Below are 14,075 nucleotides of genomic sequence, written 5' to 3'. Positions count from 1 at the left end.
GGAAACATCATTGAAATATTGGCATTCAAACCAAAATTGTATTCTGGGACTTAAATTACAAGGCACATGTGGTCTTTCGGATCCTGCTACAACAGGTCTGCATACCATAAGTGTGTGAGAACATACAAGTACAGAATGTTTTATAGGGGAAGTCTGCACAACAATAAGCATTAAACATTTCCAAGCATAAATTGCTCCTAACCCAAGGTTACGGCTCCGATGTGAGACTCCAGCCCTTTATACAAATAAACATGACCGGCGGCAGTGATGTGCTTCCTGTAGCGAGAACCTAAAAGGAGGGAATCAAAACAGTGCACACTTGGCAGACTTTTATAAACATTCATCTGCCAGAACACCAAAGCTGAAGGAATATTTTAGTTTCAGAAGAAAAACTACGAAGGCACTGATCAAGTGCAGATCTCTGTTAAGGTTTAGCAGTTCTAAGCTTGTGCTTGATTGAAAAATGACAGTGCAGGCCAATAGTGCCCCAGTGCATTCCTGTAAGTTCCAGTAATACGCACATAGCAAGGCGAGCGCCACACACAGCAGGCTTTTTTTCACCACAGCTCCATCAGCTGGATGTGGTGAGCGCTGCCCACACTTGGACCCAAATAGATGACAACAAACATTTCAATACATGCTGAGATCCCCAATTTAAGATCAATCCTCACCTGACCTTGAATGGATATATTTTTTTACACGAGCCACGACACTGCTCAGTTTCATATTCATAGTTTTGAACGTAAATCCTGTTAACATCCTTACCGTGTCTGCCTAGCTTGTGCGTTTGTGTTAGCCTTGTGAATCTACACCGCGAGTTTGCGTCCTCGTTGGCTAACATGCAGAGAACCACATTCAGTGCCTTTGGTTTGCTGGTCTCCTCAATTGACGACCTTGTGAACAGTAAACATGAACAACTTAAGCTATCACTCATTTTTATAAACTTTCTGGTTCATGAGGTCAATGAGGTGCTTCAAGTGTCTTCAAAGAGCAATGAAATACTTCACCAAATCTTTCGTCAGCATGACATGTTCCATGCTAATAGTGATGGACTGATTCAGGACGCATGGCAATATCGTCAGCGAGCCATTTTACATTCAATAGCTGTAGTTCCATGTACCATGCAGATATTTAAACTGCTATGTGCTTTATGTGACTAATTGGAGTCTTAGCTGCTATGTATAAAAGACGCGCAAGTTCAACACTTTAAATTTAAGGCTGAACGTTTGCACTTAGTGGTGAAAGTCCAAATCCAGAGTGCTGAAATGTGAAGTGAAACCGACTAAACACTAACAGATTCCTCTAGATTTTCCACATCATGTCTGCAGCTTTTAAAAACCGACCAAAATGAAAAATCCAAAAAGACGCTTCCACAACCGGGTGGAGTGACAGTGGTGCATCAGCAAATCAGCATTTACGCTCTCAAACTGTAACTTTGAGTCCGCTTTTTAGTAGGCCGTGCTGTGGATAAAGGGGGTCTTGGTGTAATTACAGGGCCCCACTATGGGCGTCCAACCGCTGGCACTCAAACACAAACAAGCGTTTCAAATATGAGGGTGACGCGTAAGCGCACGCACATGGTTAAATATGCAGGCAAAGCTCAGGCAGCCACATGGGGGAGGAGTGGTAATCAGATCCAGATTGTGTCAAAGCAAAGACTGACTCGTGACCCATCCGCCAGGCCTGCAAGTGTCTGCTGTTGTTTGTGCGTGTGCAAATGTCGCAACTCAGTTGGGGGGTCCGGCTCACGCATGAATAAAGGCAACAGCTGCAACATGATCAACCCAGCCCCCCATTTTCATTTTACATGTGTGCAGAGGATAGCCACTGACGTTTACCACACAGTGAAGTGAGCTTTTAGATCTAAAGAGCTTGTAGATTGCTGCCAGCAGTTTGATCGGCCTCTCAACCATCCTTCCTTCTTTCCTTCCTTCTTTACTTCCTGCCCTTCCCTCTCAAGGTTTCTCGTCATTCCAGTTCTCCCGCTGATCCCAACAGGCTATAAACTCAAACCCTTTGTCCACAACAGAATTGCTTTCCTTTCTCATTAAAAGTGAAGGTCTGTAAACTCCCATAAAACCACCCATTTCTCTCTACAGCCCTAATTTACAGTCTCGCTGCTGCTGCCAGCCCCCCCCCCCCCCCCCCCCCCAACACGCAACTCGTGACAAAGCCCATCTGCTACCAAAGAGATGGACAAGAAAGCAAAACTGAGCAGGAAGCAAGCCAGGACATAAACGTCCAAACTGACAAATTTCTGTGTGCAGGCAAAGCATGCAGCTTCCCCCCCCAAAAAATGCAGCGGGGTGTTTTTTGAGTTAGGATGTTAACGTGTAAAGGCAGTTACACAACAGCAGGCAACCTTCCCAGATCACTCTCGGCTTTGTATTTATTGGCTGAAGCGAAGGCCGAGTCCTCTCCATTTAGATGGATGCCACATCCTCTCCAAAACGGGGAAAGAAAGCCAAGATGAACACAATCTTGCTGCCATTATTTCTTTCTGTGATATATGAAACAAACAGAATCCAGAAGAGGTGAAAAGAGAAGAATGTACACTTTGGTGGAGATGTTTTCCGCACAAATGCGATGACAGCCCCTGTGTGTGTTAATATTACTGTCGACTCTACATGCCATATTTGACACTGAACACCTGTAGATTCCATCCTCTTTTACAGACTTTAATTTGCACTATGATTCGGACTGAAGTCTAAACAAGTCATTTTGTGTAACTGCACCACCACCACCACACGTGAACACACACACGCACACACACACACACACACACACACACAAGTTCAGAATGCAGCCTTGGCTACACATTGTGGTGACTCGAGTGTGAAGGAAACACAAAAATAACTTGTATAATCAACCTTCAAAGCAACACTCAAGAACTTTGTTTGCCTGAATGTACCATTTTGTGTGTGTGCGCACAATATACATTACACTTCCACTGGTGCGGTTTCTCTGTGGGCGGGAAGGCTGTAGAGAAAATGACCACAAAGAAAAAGAAAAGCAGGAATTTTCAGGGCGTGCCAAAGAATCTTAGGCATGCTTTTTTTGGAGGGTGATGACCCAGTGGCATGAAAATAATTGTTTAACATACATATAGGCCGGGAAATTAGTGGTAAAGCTGACCAGTTGTGAGCATTCAACTCTGAGCCTGCAGTGCAAGAGCATATCAATGCATGACGATATGTCATTGTGGATTGTATTGTAGTCTCACCACTTCCCCAGACTGTGACACAGGAAATTGTTGAGCTACTTTGAGGGAGACCCTGATAAGTCCTTCAATCAAAAATGGCCTGGCTTAAAAGAATACACATTCCCAGACTTTCAAGCACGTGATCATGTAGGAGACATTTATGAAACGCAAGCCATGTCCTGCATTTTAGAACTTTGGGAGCAAGTGAGAAGGGGTTAGCGATACAGTATTCTAACCCCTCGCTTAGTTCTCATACACACTCTCCCCCAACACCCTTTACAGGCCTCCTCCACACTTTATTCAACCTCACTTTCCAGAGGACGGGGGGAAGTCAAGGAAGCTGGGGAAAAAGTACGCCACAAACACATTGACAGAAAGGTAAAAATTCTGTTATAAAGGATGTCTCAACCCCAGACACTTTAAAGTTGGACCATTTGTGAAACTCAGCATTCAAAACAGATGGGAAATTAGAAGCCTGAAAAATCCAAATACCTGACTATCACACATTATGACACCTACACTCCTAGGTGGATGTTTAAGATCACAGCATTTTCTCTAGTAGACGGAGATCAGGAGGCGCAGCTTCTCAGAAGTCATCTTTGTCTTGGTAATTGCATGAAATGACAAACTCATCTTTCCCAAAACCGTTCCCCTAATTTCGGAAGCACGGAGTAAGTAAAAAGAACATGAACGAGGAGGTGTGAGTAAGTCTCCAGACCAACAGGTGGCAGTATCCAACTGCAACTGCCAATGTTTTGGGTTTTTTTTTTTACAGATAAGGCAACTCAACTGCGTTTTTCATATATTTTCTCAGAGTTCCTGTTGAAATAAAAAACAACGCGATGCAAGACAATGAGCAGAGGCTCTACCCAATGTGCAAACTTGAAATGATCACACACCATGATCTTGCCCAAACAAACGTGGCAGAATTTAAGATCTCACATGTCATCTCCCTCAAAAAAAGTCATTTTTCCTTTTATTGAGTCGTGCATGTCACATTAATGGTGGATAAAGTTTTGAAATGATTTATTCTGGTTTAATTCTGGGGTGGGGGAGTGAAGATTTTTTTTATAACAATCCACTAAAAAGAAATTGTAATGGTTAATTCACCCAACACACACATGAATAAAAGTGCATGCGAGAGAGGAAGCAGGGCAAAGAATAGTCATCTCCTATATATAGTTGAAATGTGACAGGATGTCCGAGGAGAGAAGGAAGTCTGGATCTGAACAACACACAGCTGAAACGCTCTGCGTGTGCACGTTTATTTATGCATCCCCAATGTTGCCTTGCTTCAACATTTCACCAGATAGTGTGAAATGTCGCAATGCTTTATTGTTACCGCAATGCCGTTTTGTGTGATCAGCTGTAGCATGGACGCAACAGGGGAATAGAAGGCAAATGAGGTCCTGATACGAGAGCCGATCAAAATGGATACCTCAGTAAAAATGAGACGTGAAGAGGGAAGAAAGTGGATCGGAGAGCGAGGGTGACTCATCAGAAAAGGAATGTCCCGTCGTTTGCCAGAGGAGCCACAGACACAGACTGCAATGCCCCCCCTCTCCAGTGCTTTCAGTCATACAGTCCCGCAGCTCTTATTTTTTTTCTCCCAATTTTTCCACCAGTGTCTTCTTTTTCTCCTATCACTGCGAAGTAAAGCATTCCTCAAGACTCCTTTTCCATCTACGATGCCCTGCCAGTGGAAAGTGAAGATCCAATTGCTGTATGTTGATTCTACAGATTCGCTAAGATGTCTTTAACACAAATACATGTGAAAAATGAGAGTTTATGAAGAAATAAGAGAATATCGGAACAGACTCTACCTAGATCATGACCAGTTTCTATGGTCACAGATACTCATTTTCTGCTTTTTGAGTTATTTATAAGAACATCAAAGGGAAAAGGGACAAAACAAGAATGCACCTTTATCTGGAAGTGCACCGAAATGTTTAAGACTCATTCATTCATTCATTCATCTTCCTAACCGCTTGATCCTCACTAGGGTCGCGGGGGGTGCTGGAGCCTATCCCAGCTGTCTCCGGGCAGTAGGCGGGGGACACCCTGAATCGGTTGCCAGCCAATCGCAGGGCACACAGAGACGAACAACCATTCGCACTCACACTCACACCTAGGGACAACTTAGAGTGTTCAATCAGCCTGCCATGCATATTTTTGGAATGTGGGAGGAAACCGGAGCACCCGGAGAAAACCCACGCAGGCCCGGGGAGAACATGCAAACTCCACACAGGGAGGCCGGAGCTGGAATCGAACCCGGTACCTCTGCACTGTGAAGCCGACGTGCTAACCACTGGACTACCGGGCTGCCCACGTTTAAGACTCTTTCTTGATAAAGTTTCACAGCAATGGCGTGATTACATTTTGAGTCATCAGTCTACCTAACAAACTTACTGATGACACCGTCTCCTTGGCAGAGCTAGTCTTCATGTTTGCGCCACCACAGGATATGACAACTCAACAAATGAATGCGGTGAGAAACCCAAATCAGGATTTCTCTGTCTCCAAGAGTTCGTTCATCCAACCAGAATGTGCTGTCACCAAGATTTTTTGGCCTTCTTTGTGACAATGTATAATTCGAAACTATTTATCCCATAATAAATAATGGAAATAAAAAATAATTAATAGTTAAACTGTCTACATCCGAAGTCTATTAACCATTCTTAATTGTTAACTGTCAGGCTACTGTAAAAAAAATGAGTTCAACTGTCAATGTTAAGCCATCCAAACAATTAAAACTTAAAGGAATAACAGATGTATTGATTTCTCCTTTCTGATTTCATTTTTGAGGATGAAAATACCAACTTTTGAACAAAGGTCCGTAAGTGGAGGTTTTTTTTTAATGGAGTTTTTTTTAAAAATGTGTTTATGTGATAACACATTCAAAACAAACGGCTACAGTTAATGCTACTAGATGGCAGTGAGTGGTCCAAATGATCAAATCGACTTGGGAATTTTGCCAGTCTATTGATCCCACGAGTCAATGCAATCAAAACAAAATCAACACAGCAACATAAGATGCCAAGTAGGCCAACATGGCATGTACTAATCTATACAGTAAATAGCCTCCTGCTGGCTTTCTAATTATCAGGGTACTGAAAATCATTTGGCAAGGTCTAGTTCCAAAGTCCTGCTGATTCTGTACGCATTAAAGGTGCCCATTAATAGCTGAACATTTGCCAGTCAGCTTAAATGTTCCTGGAGATCGCAGCCAGGAGGCAGGAGGAGGTGCTCTTTGTTGAAGAAACCTAACAGCACGCAGCAGAGTGCCAATTTACAGACAAACTTGAGGCCTTTACACATTCTTTCATTACTTTACAGCGTTCATGTGGTCGAATGATTCGAGAGCAAGCTCACAAAGAAAAACGTAGAAAAAAACTACCGGTAATTAGAGAGAACAAACTCAAAAAGAAAAACGTTGAAGAAAAAATTATGGGGAGTGAGGGAGAGTATAATATAAAAAACACACACACACAACCAGAGCCCTGTTTCAATAGTTGATAATTATGACCATTAAATATAATGATTAACAAAATAAATAAATAAATAACATCAACGTTCATGTGCTAAGTGCCCTTAAGACCGAAGTTATTGTTTTTACAATCATAGCCCCACAATTATGAATGTCGACTAATCACCCGTACTTTAATGAAGAGCCAGGATAGATACACGTTCGTCACTACGCTATCATTATTTAGTTATCTATCAAACTTTTACTCCTTTCTATCACTGTCTGGTCATATTGTGCACACAAAAAAAGCCTGAGAAAAAGCAGAGCACACCAAAGGAAACTTTGAGGTTTACTGAGATTAAGTCATAACATTGATATTGTATGCTAAGGACAGTTTTTTTGAGGTTCTACAATACGTTCAGGTTCATAAATATTGAGATATTGGAAAAAAATCCTCATCTTTTTTTTTTTTGCTCTAAATTAAGCACTGACTTACCCTAAACACCACCACACCGCATTTGAATTGAAACCAACCACACGTGATTTAACTGCAGAAGTTCAGCTTTAATTTGAGGGTGAATAGTTTAGGATGTACACCAATTTGTAGATGTGCCTCAAACCTTTAAAGGGAACAAAGGTGATCGGATAATTGGCTGCTCATCTGTTCCCTGGCCACCATTCTCTGAAAAACCAAAACAAACCCAACAATATTTATCAATACGTTTAATCACATGCAAAAAGGTTAGATTTGGCCAAATCAACAGTTCTATACAGTATTCTTAAAAATAAATAAGCCAGCCAGGAAGCTGATATTAAGTGACTTGTAGAGGAGTGGCTGAGCACTGTGTTTAGCTACACTATTTTGTCAATGCATGACAACCGTCTCTAACAAAATGCGGACAAACAGGAACACCTGTCATCTTTTGAGGCATAGATAAAAATTTATGTAAATCCTATGTCCTTCACTTAATTTGCAAGAGATTACCCTCAAATTAAAACTGAAAGTCTGCAGTTAAAGCATAATTATATTTAATATTAAATAATTTTATTTTCCAATCAACTGTGGTGATATTTAGAGCCAAAAAGACAACAATTGAGTTGATGCCCCACTATTATGGGCGTGATTATATGTGAAATGACAACATATTCAAATGTCTAATTTTGAGTCTGTATTAATTAAAAAGAATAAGAAGATGACCAGTTATTAAACATGATTTAATGACACCTTCTGAAATAGGAACCGCCCACAAGAAAAACTCAACAACAGGAAGGCAACTGATTGGCAAAATGCACCTATTAGATAGTGGATGAAAACTAACAGAACGGACAAGACTATTAGCTGGATGGAAGTAGAAAATCACCCCCCCACCCCGCCGCCCTGTCATTTAGTGTCCCACCCTGCAGGATGAAGGGGGGCCTCTGTGCTCCTCCACAGTTCAAACACACCACACGGCTGTCTGCCCCCTGCAAAAACAATGCAGACACACATACGGTACATTGCGACCAGGCTAACAGTGGCTAACACAATAAGCCTATTGAGAGTCAATGAAACACACTGCACCAACAAACTGCAATGTGGTCATTTTGCCAGGCTGACAGCTTGCAAAGATTCGACTCTCCGCTTTCTTGAATTCATCAAATATCTGTCCAGTCTGGTCGGTGTCTTCACACACACTCATGTGCACATGCTACACATCTACACATTTGTTTGGTCGAGGGCGGAAAGCCGTATTGTTTTGCAAAGGAAGTGGGGAAGCGATAACAGATCTCTGTTCTTTATCCGACTTCTCTCTCACACACACACACACACACACACACACACACACATATGCACACACTGCTTTCTCATTAGCTGTGGTGCACAAGCTTAACCACATACACACAAATGCACACATTTAAAATACTGTATTTTCACAATCATAAGACGCACAGAAAGTTGGAAATGATCTCCAAAATGGACGGGCGCCTAATCGCCTTGTGTACGCACCGAGTTTCAAAATCTGTGAATGTTGTTGTGTGACTTCGATGAGGGTCCACTTGACCGATTGATGTTGTGCCGACATGTTGCTTATATTGAGCAAAGGCGGACCGATCTGAGGACAGCATGCGGACATTGAAGTGGGGAAGGTGGCCATAAAAAAAGGATGCTCAAGGCACGCCCCCAGTAGCAGTAAATAGTACAAAACAACATCCCAAAAATGGCACCTACGAAAAGACACGCTTACGAAGCACAGTTTAAAGTGCAAGCTATCAGTTAATCGGAGGACCATGGGAATCGAGCAGCGATGAGAGAATTCAAGATCAACTAATCCATGGTGGTTTTGTTTTATGAAACATCTATTCATCTGGGCAAAGACGACCATGGCACAGCAACATCCAAAGAATACCTGGCCATCTTGCACTCCTACTGCAGTAAAACGTGTAATGTTCTGCGTTACATAAAAATAAAGATGCTTTCTTGGAGATTTTAATCCTTTATTCTGCTTGCCTCACTTGGTTTCCATTACCGACACTCCTAACTTACCCGCTTGGGTTACGGCAAGTTATGAGGGACAAGCAAACTTTGTAGTATGAAATACGGCAAAAGCAACCAGCACAACCACATCACCAACATGAATGAGGTGCCGCTCAATTTCGACATCCTGGCGAACCACAATGTCGAGAAGAAGGGGTTCAGGACGGTAGCGACAACACGGTGCGAGAAGTCGAATTTAACTGTTGTGCTCGATTGCCCATGTAATGCAGAGAAATCACATTGGTTTTAAAGCCGAAAGAAAAGTTTCCAAAAGTGTTCCAAAAGTGAAGTTGTGAGCCGCATGGAAGCGATGGTGAACACAGCATTACTAAGACTGGAAGGCAGTGCGAGATGAGTTATGCCACAATTTGGGAATGCATAGTGGATGATTGGGCTAGTGTGTCTGCTTGCCCTGTAGTTCTCGCTTTCGGCATCATTTCTGAGGAGCCGCACGCCAATGAGACTGACTCTTACAATGAGGCGAGGGAAACCGGCTTGTTTGATGGAAAACTTACCCAGCTGTTCATTTTGGATACAGAATATGAGGGCTCTGATTGATTTGTGGGTAAGGATTGAACGAGGAAGTAACATGAGTACGGTACACTGTTGTGAACTCAGTTTTGTGCCCGCTACCTTTTTAAAAGCATACACTAGCGTGCATCCATGCTATTTATTTTTTAAACTACTGTAGCGTACGTTTATCATTACGTTTTACCATTTTTGTGTGCAGTGTTGTACCATATAGGTCTGTCACAAAACTGTTAGTTATTACGAAACACATGCACTTTTATCAGACGACAGAAAAGAGCTGTGAGATGCGTTTGTTCCAAATGGTGGCCTGTAAATACCTACGGCTCTGCTCTCTTTTGCCGCAAAGACAGCCACTCTTGATGCAGAAATGTTACAGAGCCAGTGTGTGTGCGTGTGTATTTCATGATCATATTAAAAGAAAAGGAAGACATGGGAGAAGGATTGGATATAAACACAAAGCATTTCGTAATGGTATATTTGGGGACACACACACACACACACACACATTATGCAGGCAGGTCTGTAGCGAGCCAAAATGGGCAAGGATGGAGGAGGTGGGCTCGGGCGGTTCTGCAAGGATGACAGTGCACCAGTTCATCAACAGTGACACATTAACTTGATTCCTCCAATCCAATCCTTGCCTCAGCTCAGCCTTAAAACTGACTGGTTTACTACACAGTAAACAATCGGATATGCTGAAGGAAGACATGTGCGTTTTCAATCAAAATGTAGACATGAGTGCTGGATGTAAAATAAGACCACAAGACTCATGTCACCAGGAGAGAACGGAAAGGAAAAACTTCAGCGCACCACCCCACCCCAAAAAATAAAGCAAGATTGGCCCTTTGGCAATTTTTGTGATTGTCAACAATGTGATCGTCCTTATCCTCTTGTAACAGGTGGTATCCGACTGAGTTGTGTTTAAGAATAGTGACAACACACAGCAGGATTTCTTGTGTTGGGGGTGTTTAAGCATCTCAATCACAAAACATGATGATAACAGCAAAAACAATATCCTCTCATCAATTATGGTGGTACAGCGTGTCCCTGCCCATGGACATCAGGAGAAAAAAGGCCACACACATAAACACAACATGCCTGATGATAACAGTAAAACAATGTCCTCCTGACATTTATGGTGGTACAGCGTCCCCCGACATAAATGATATGACATAGACATGTATTAAAATACCTAAACTTGGAAGTGAAATCAAAAGATTCTCAAGCTCTAGAGATGGACCTCCCCATGGACCTCAAGAGAAAAAGGGAATGGTCAAATGTGTGAGCCCAATTTAAAAGAGGGAGTGCCACATTAATTATTAAATGGAACACATAAACATTTTTGTTCCACCTTTTGACAATGGAGGATATAGTAAAAGAACATGTTCGGTATTTATCATTCCACAGAATTTGTGTACCGGTAATCATAATGCAGTACAGTCAGTATTTCTACGTTTTTTTACTGGCCCTATTACATTATGACAACTAGAATGACAATCCCTCTGGCCCGTGGAGCATATACAGTATAGCACTGTGGAGAGCTTTTCCTATAACACAACCAGGTGGTGATCTCATCCTTGCACTCCCAGTATTTCCTTTTTGGAAATGTGAAGACAACACATAGGAACTCGGGAAACTATTGGCTGTGTGTGTGCGGGTGCGTGCGTGTGTGTGTGTGTGTGTGTGAATGGGAAGTAAGTGACTCCATGTTTGGACAAGTAAAAGAAGCATAATATGTATTCTTTCAAGGGCCAAGATGCCAGAGATAGGCTGGGAACAATTATTGCTGGCAATGTCCAGTCCAGTCCAGCCAGCACAACGCAGCAATACAAGCGCCTGAGGACTGAACATAACAATGTGAGCAAAGTCAAAAGAATGTCCTACTTTGTATGTCTGTTTCACAAAGACCTTGTTTGCACTGACACAAGAGTCGTACGTGGGACAAGACAGACGCTGCACACTCTCTGGATGACAACCACTAGATGTGTGCTGGAGCCCATTCCAGCTGACTTTGGGTGAGAGTCAGGGTACACCAGACAAAACATCATCCACACTTGAATTCAAACCTATGGATAATATATTCAAACCTATGGATAATATAGAGTCTTCAATTAACCAGCATGCATGTTTTGGGAACGTGTTTGGAAACTGTAGTACGGAGAAACAAGAACATCCAAACTCCACAAAGGTAAGCTGGAGGCCAGATTCAAACCCAAACCTCTGTAATGTGAGGTGGGTGTGCTGCCCAGACAATCATCGTGCTGCCACCATCCCATGCATTTATATTACCGGTATATCTCGAGCATTGAGCGGAATACTTGGACATCCACAATGATGCAGGAGACCCACCCAAAACGTGTGTTCAATCATTAACAGCTCATTGACAAAGGCAGAACCTATTTTCAACAATTTAGATATGTTAATTATTTGTAAAAATAATAATAATAATAATAATACTAACACCCACACATGTGGTTTGACAAGTCGTCTCGATTTGGGAAAAAAATGACATTTACCAACTGTGACATTGAAGGTTCCGTCTAACGCCAATATATATTCCTATTTCTAATTTAGATCATGATGAGTGTTAAAACAGGCAATACAACAATTAAAAACTAATGCCACATGCTTGGAAAGGATTAAGCCACATAGCTTCGTTTATTTTTGTCTTCATAGAGTGAATGATTGAGCAAACATAATATGAACATGACAAGCATCCAGGATCTACGGGGGGATTTGATCCGCGTAAACTGTAAAGTTCAACTCATAGCTAGCATCACCCGCTCGTTGATTATGATGTCAAATAAAAGCTTAACGTGCACCTCGCAAATACAACAAGTTAATGGTCATTTAAGCGCCCGTTGCGTGCATACAACGGAAGAGTTCAGGTGTATTCATCGCTTGTTCGAAAGCAGAAAAACTAAAACACGGTTGGCAATGAGAATAAATCACGATCCGGGTCCGTAAACGCCCCATCTGAGGCTCCAGCTTCCCGACTCTCGGCCGAGACCGGTCCGACCGCACCACGGCGGGCCTTTCGGAGGCAAAACAAAATTGGTGCTCAGTCGACGATCCCACTCCCCCTCGCCTCTATGTATTTCGGAACAAACTGTATCCAAAAAGAAGAGAACGACACCAGTCTGCCGCGGTTAAAGCACCAATTCGTCACTCACCTCTCAACGTTTACGTCCGACTCGCTGCTCTCCCGTTCCGCCCTGGGCTCTCCTCCCCTCTGGTTCCTCTCCGCCTATTGCTCTTTTCCTTCGCTCTTTCCCGTTAGAGGGAATCGGGGGACTCTGCTCCGGAAGCAAAAATAGCAAAGACTCCTCCCCATGTTTTAATTGCCATACAGTGGATATGAAAAGTCTCCACACTCCTGTTCAAATGGCAGTTTTTTTGCGAAAAAAAAACCATAGCAAATAATTTCTAAACTTGTTCCACCATTATTGTACACAATGTGTGTGCTCAAAGGTTTAAGCCATCCAAACGAAATCTCCCAAACATATGTGAGAAAATGTGGTACAATCCAATAAAAGCAAGGTCGAACTTTTTTACCTTCATCACAAAAGGTATGTTTGGTGAAAACAACAGCGCTCTTCACGAACAGAACAGCAAACCTTCGGGGAAGCTCAGTGGTGGCAGGATTCTCCTTTGGGGTTGTTAATCTTAAACTGGAACTGGAAGACAACAAGGAATATATTTGAAATAGCTATCAGAAAGCAAAAACATGCCAGGAACAGCCTACTCGACCAACTGAACTTTGACTGAGGGGTTAAACAGAGGCACTTGGCAGATGTATGCTGACTCCCATTTTACATGAGTATAAATATGAATGGTAAATTCTGAACGCATATTATTATCCTAAAAAACATTTATTGAGTGTAGCTTTGCAGCTCAGAAACTGCAGTCTAATATTCAGCAGTAGAAATTGTTACTAGCATGTACTGCAATGCCATTAATTCAGTTTGGCCTGACACCACAAGGAAATTGTCAAATGAATCCATTTAGGAAATAATAAAACACTTATGTACAAAACATACCAATGTAAGTTTTACTACAGGTCCAACCAGTTAATTAGAACATTGTTTAAAAGTTAATTAATTCCAAAGTGAATAAAAATATTATATTTCTGTATATTTATGAGATATTGATTTTTTTTTTCAAAATGCCAATTCCTACCTAATCTCCTCCTATCCATTTTCGGATTTGTATTTGTCCTTTCGGGGTCCAAGGAAGGCCCAGTCATGAAAACCTCCACATCCACGTACTGTACTGCAAAGATTTTGTTTGTCAACTAAAAAGTGGAAATTTGAGAAAAATCTCTCATTTACTGAGCTAGACAAAGTCCTTAGAATCCTTCC

The 14,075-nt window shown here is 42.1% G+C and overlaps 1 protein-coding gene across 5 annotated transcripts in view; it reads right to left on the bottom strand.

The window, feature by feature from the left end:
- apbb2b (amyloid beta (A4) precursor protein-binding, family B, member 2b) overlaps window positions 1-14,075 on the bottom strand; it is a 71,800-nt gene that overhangs the window by 35,953 nt on the left and 21,772 nt on the right. For 3 of the 5 annotated variants that reach the window (XM_052084311.1, XM_052084315.1, XM_052084313.1), the window contains exon 1: window positions 12,888-13,014. The gene's annotated coding sequence lies outside the window, so the exon portion shown is untranslated. Of the gene's footprint in view, window positions 1-12,887; window positions 13,015-14,075 lie in introns of those variants that run through there. The other 2 variants (XM_052084312.1, XM_052084314.1) reach the window with 1 other exon arrangement.

This window comes from Hippocampus zosterae, chromosome 13 (assembly GCF_025434085.1).
Source record: "Hippocampus zosterae strain Florida chromosome 13, ASM2543408v3, whole genome shotgun sequence".
Lineage (NCBI taxonomy): Eukaryota > Metazoa > Chordata > Actinopteri > Syngnathiformes > Syngnathidae > Hippocampus > Hippocampus zosterae.
This window is presented reverse-complemented; position numbering and strand designations above follow the sequence as displayed.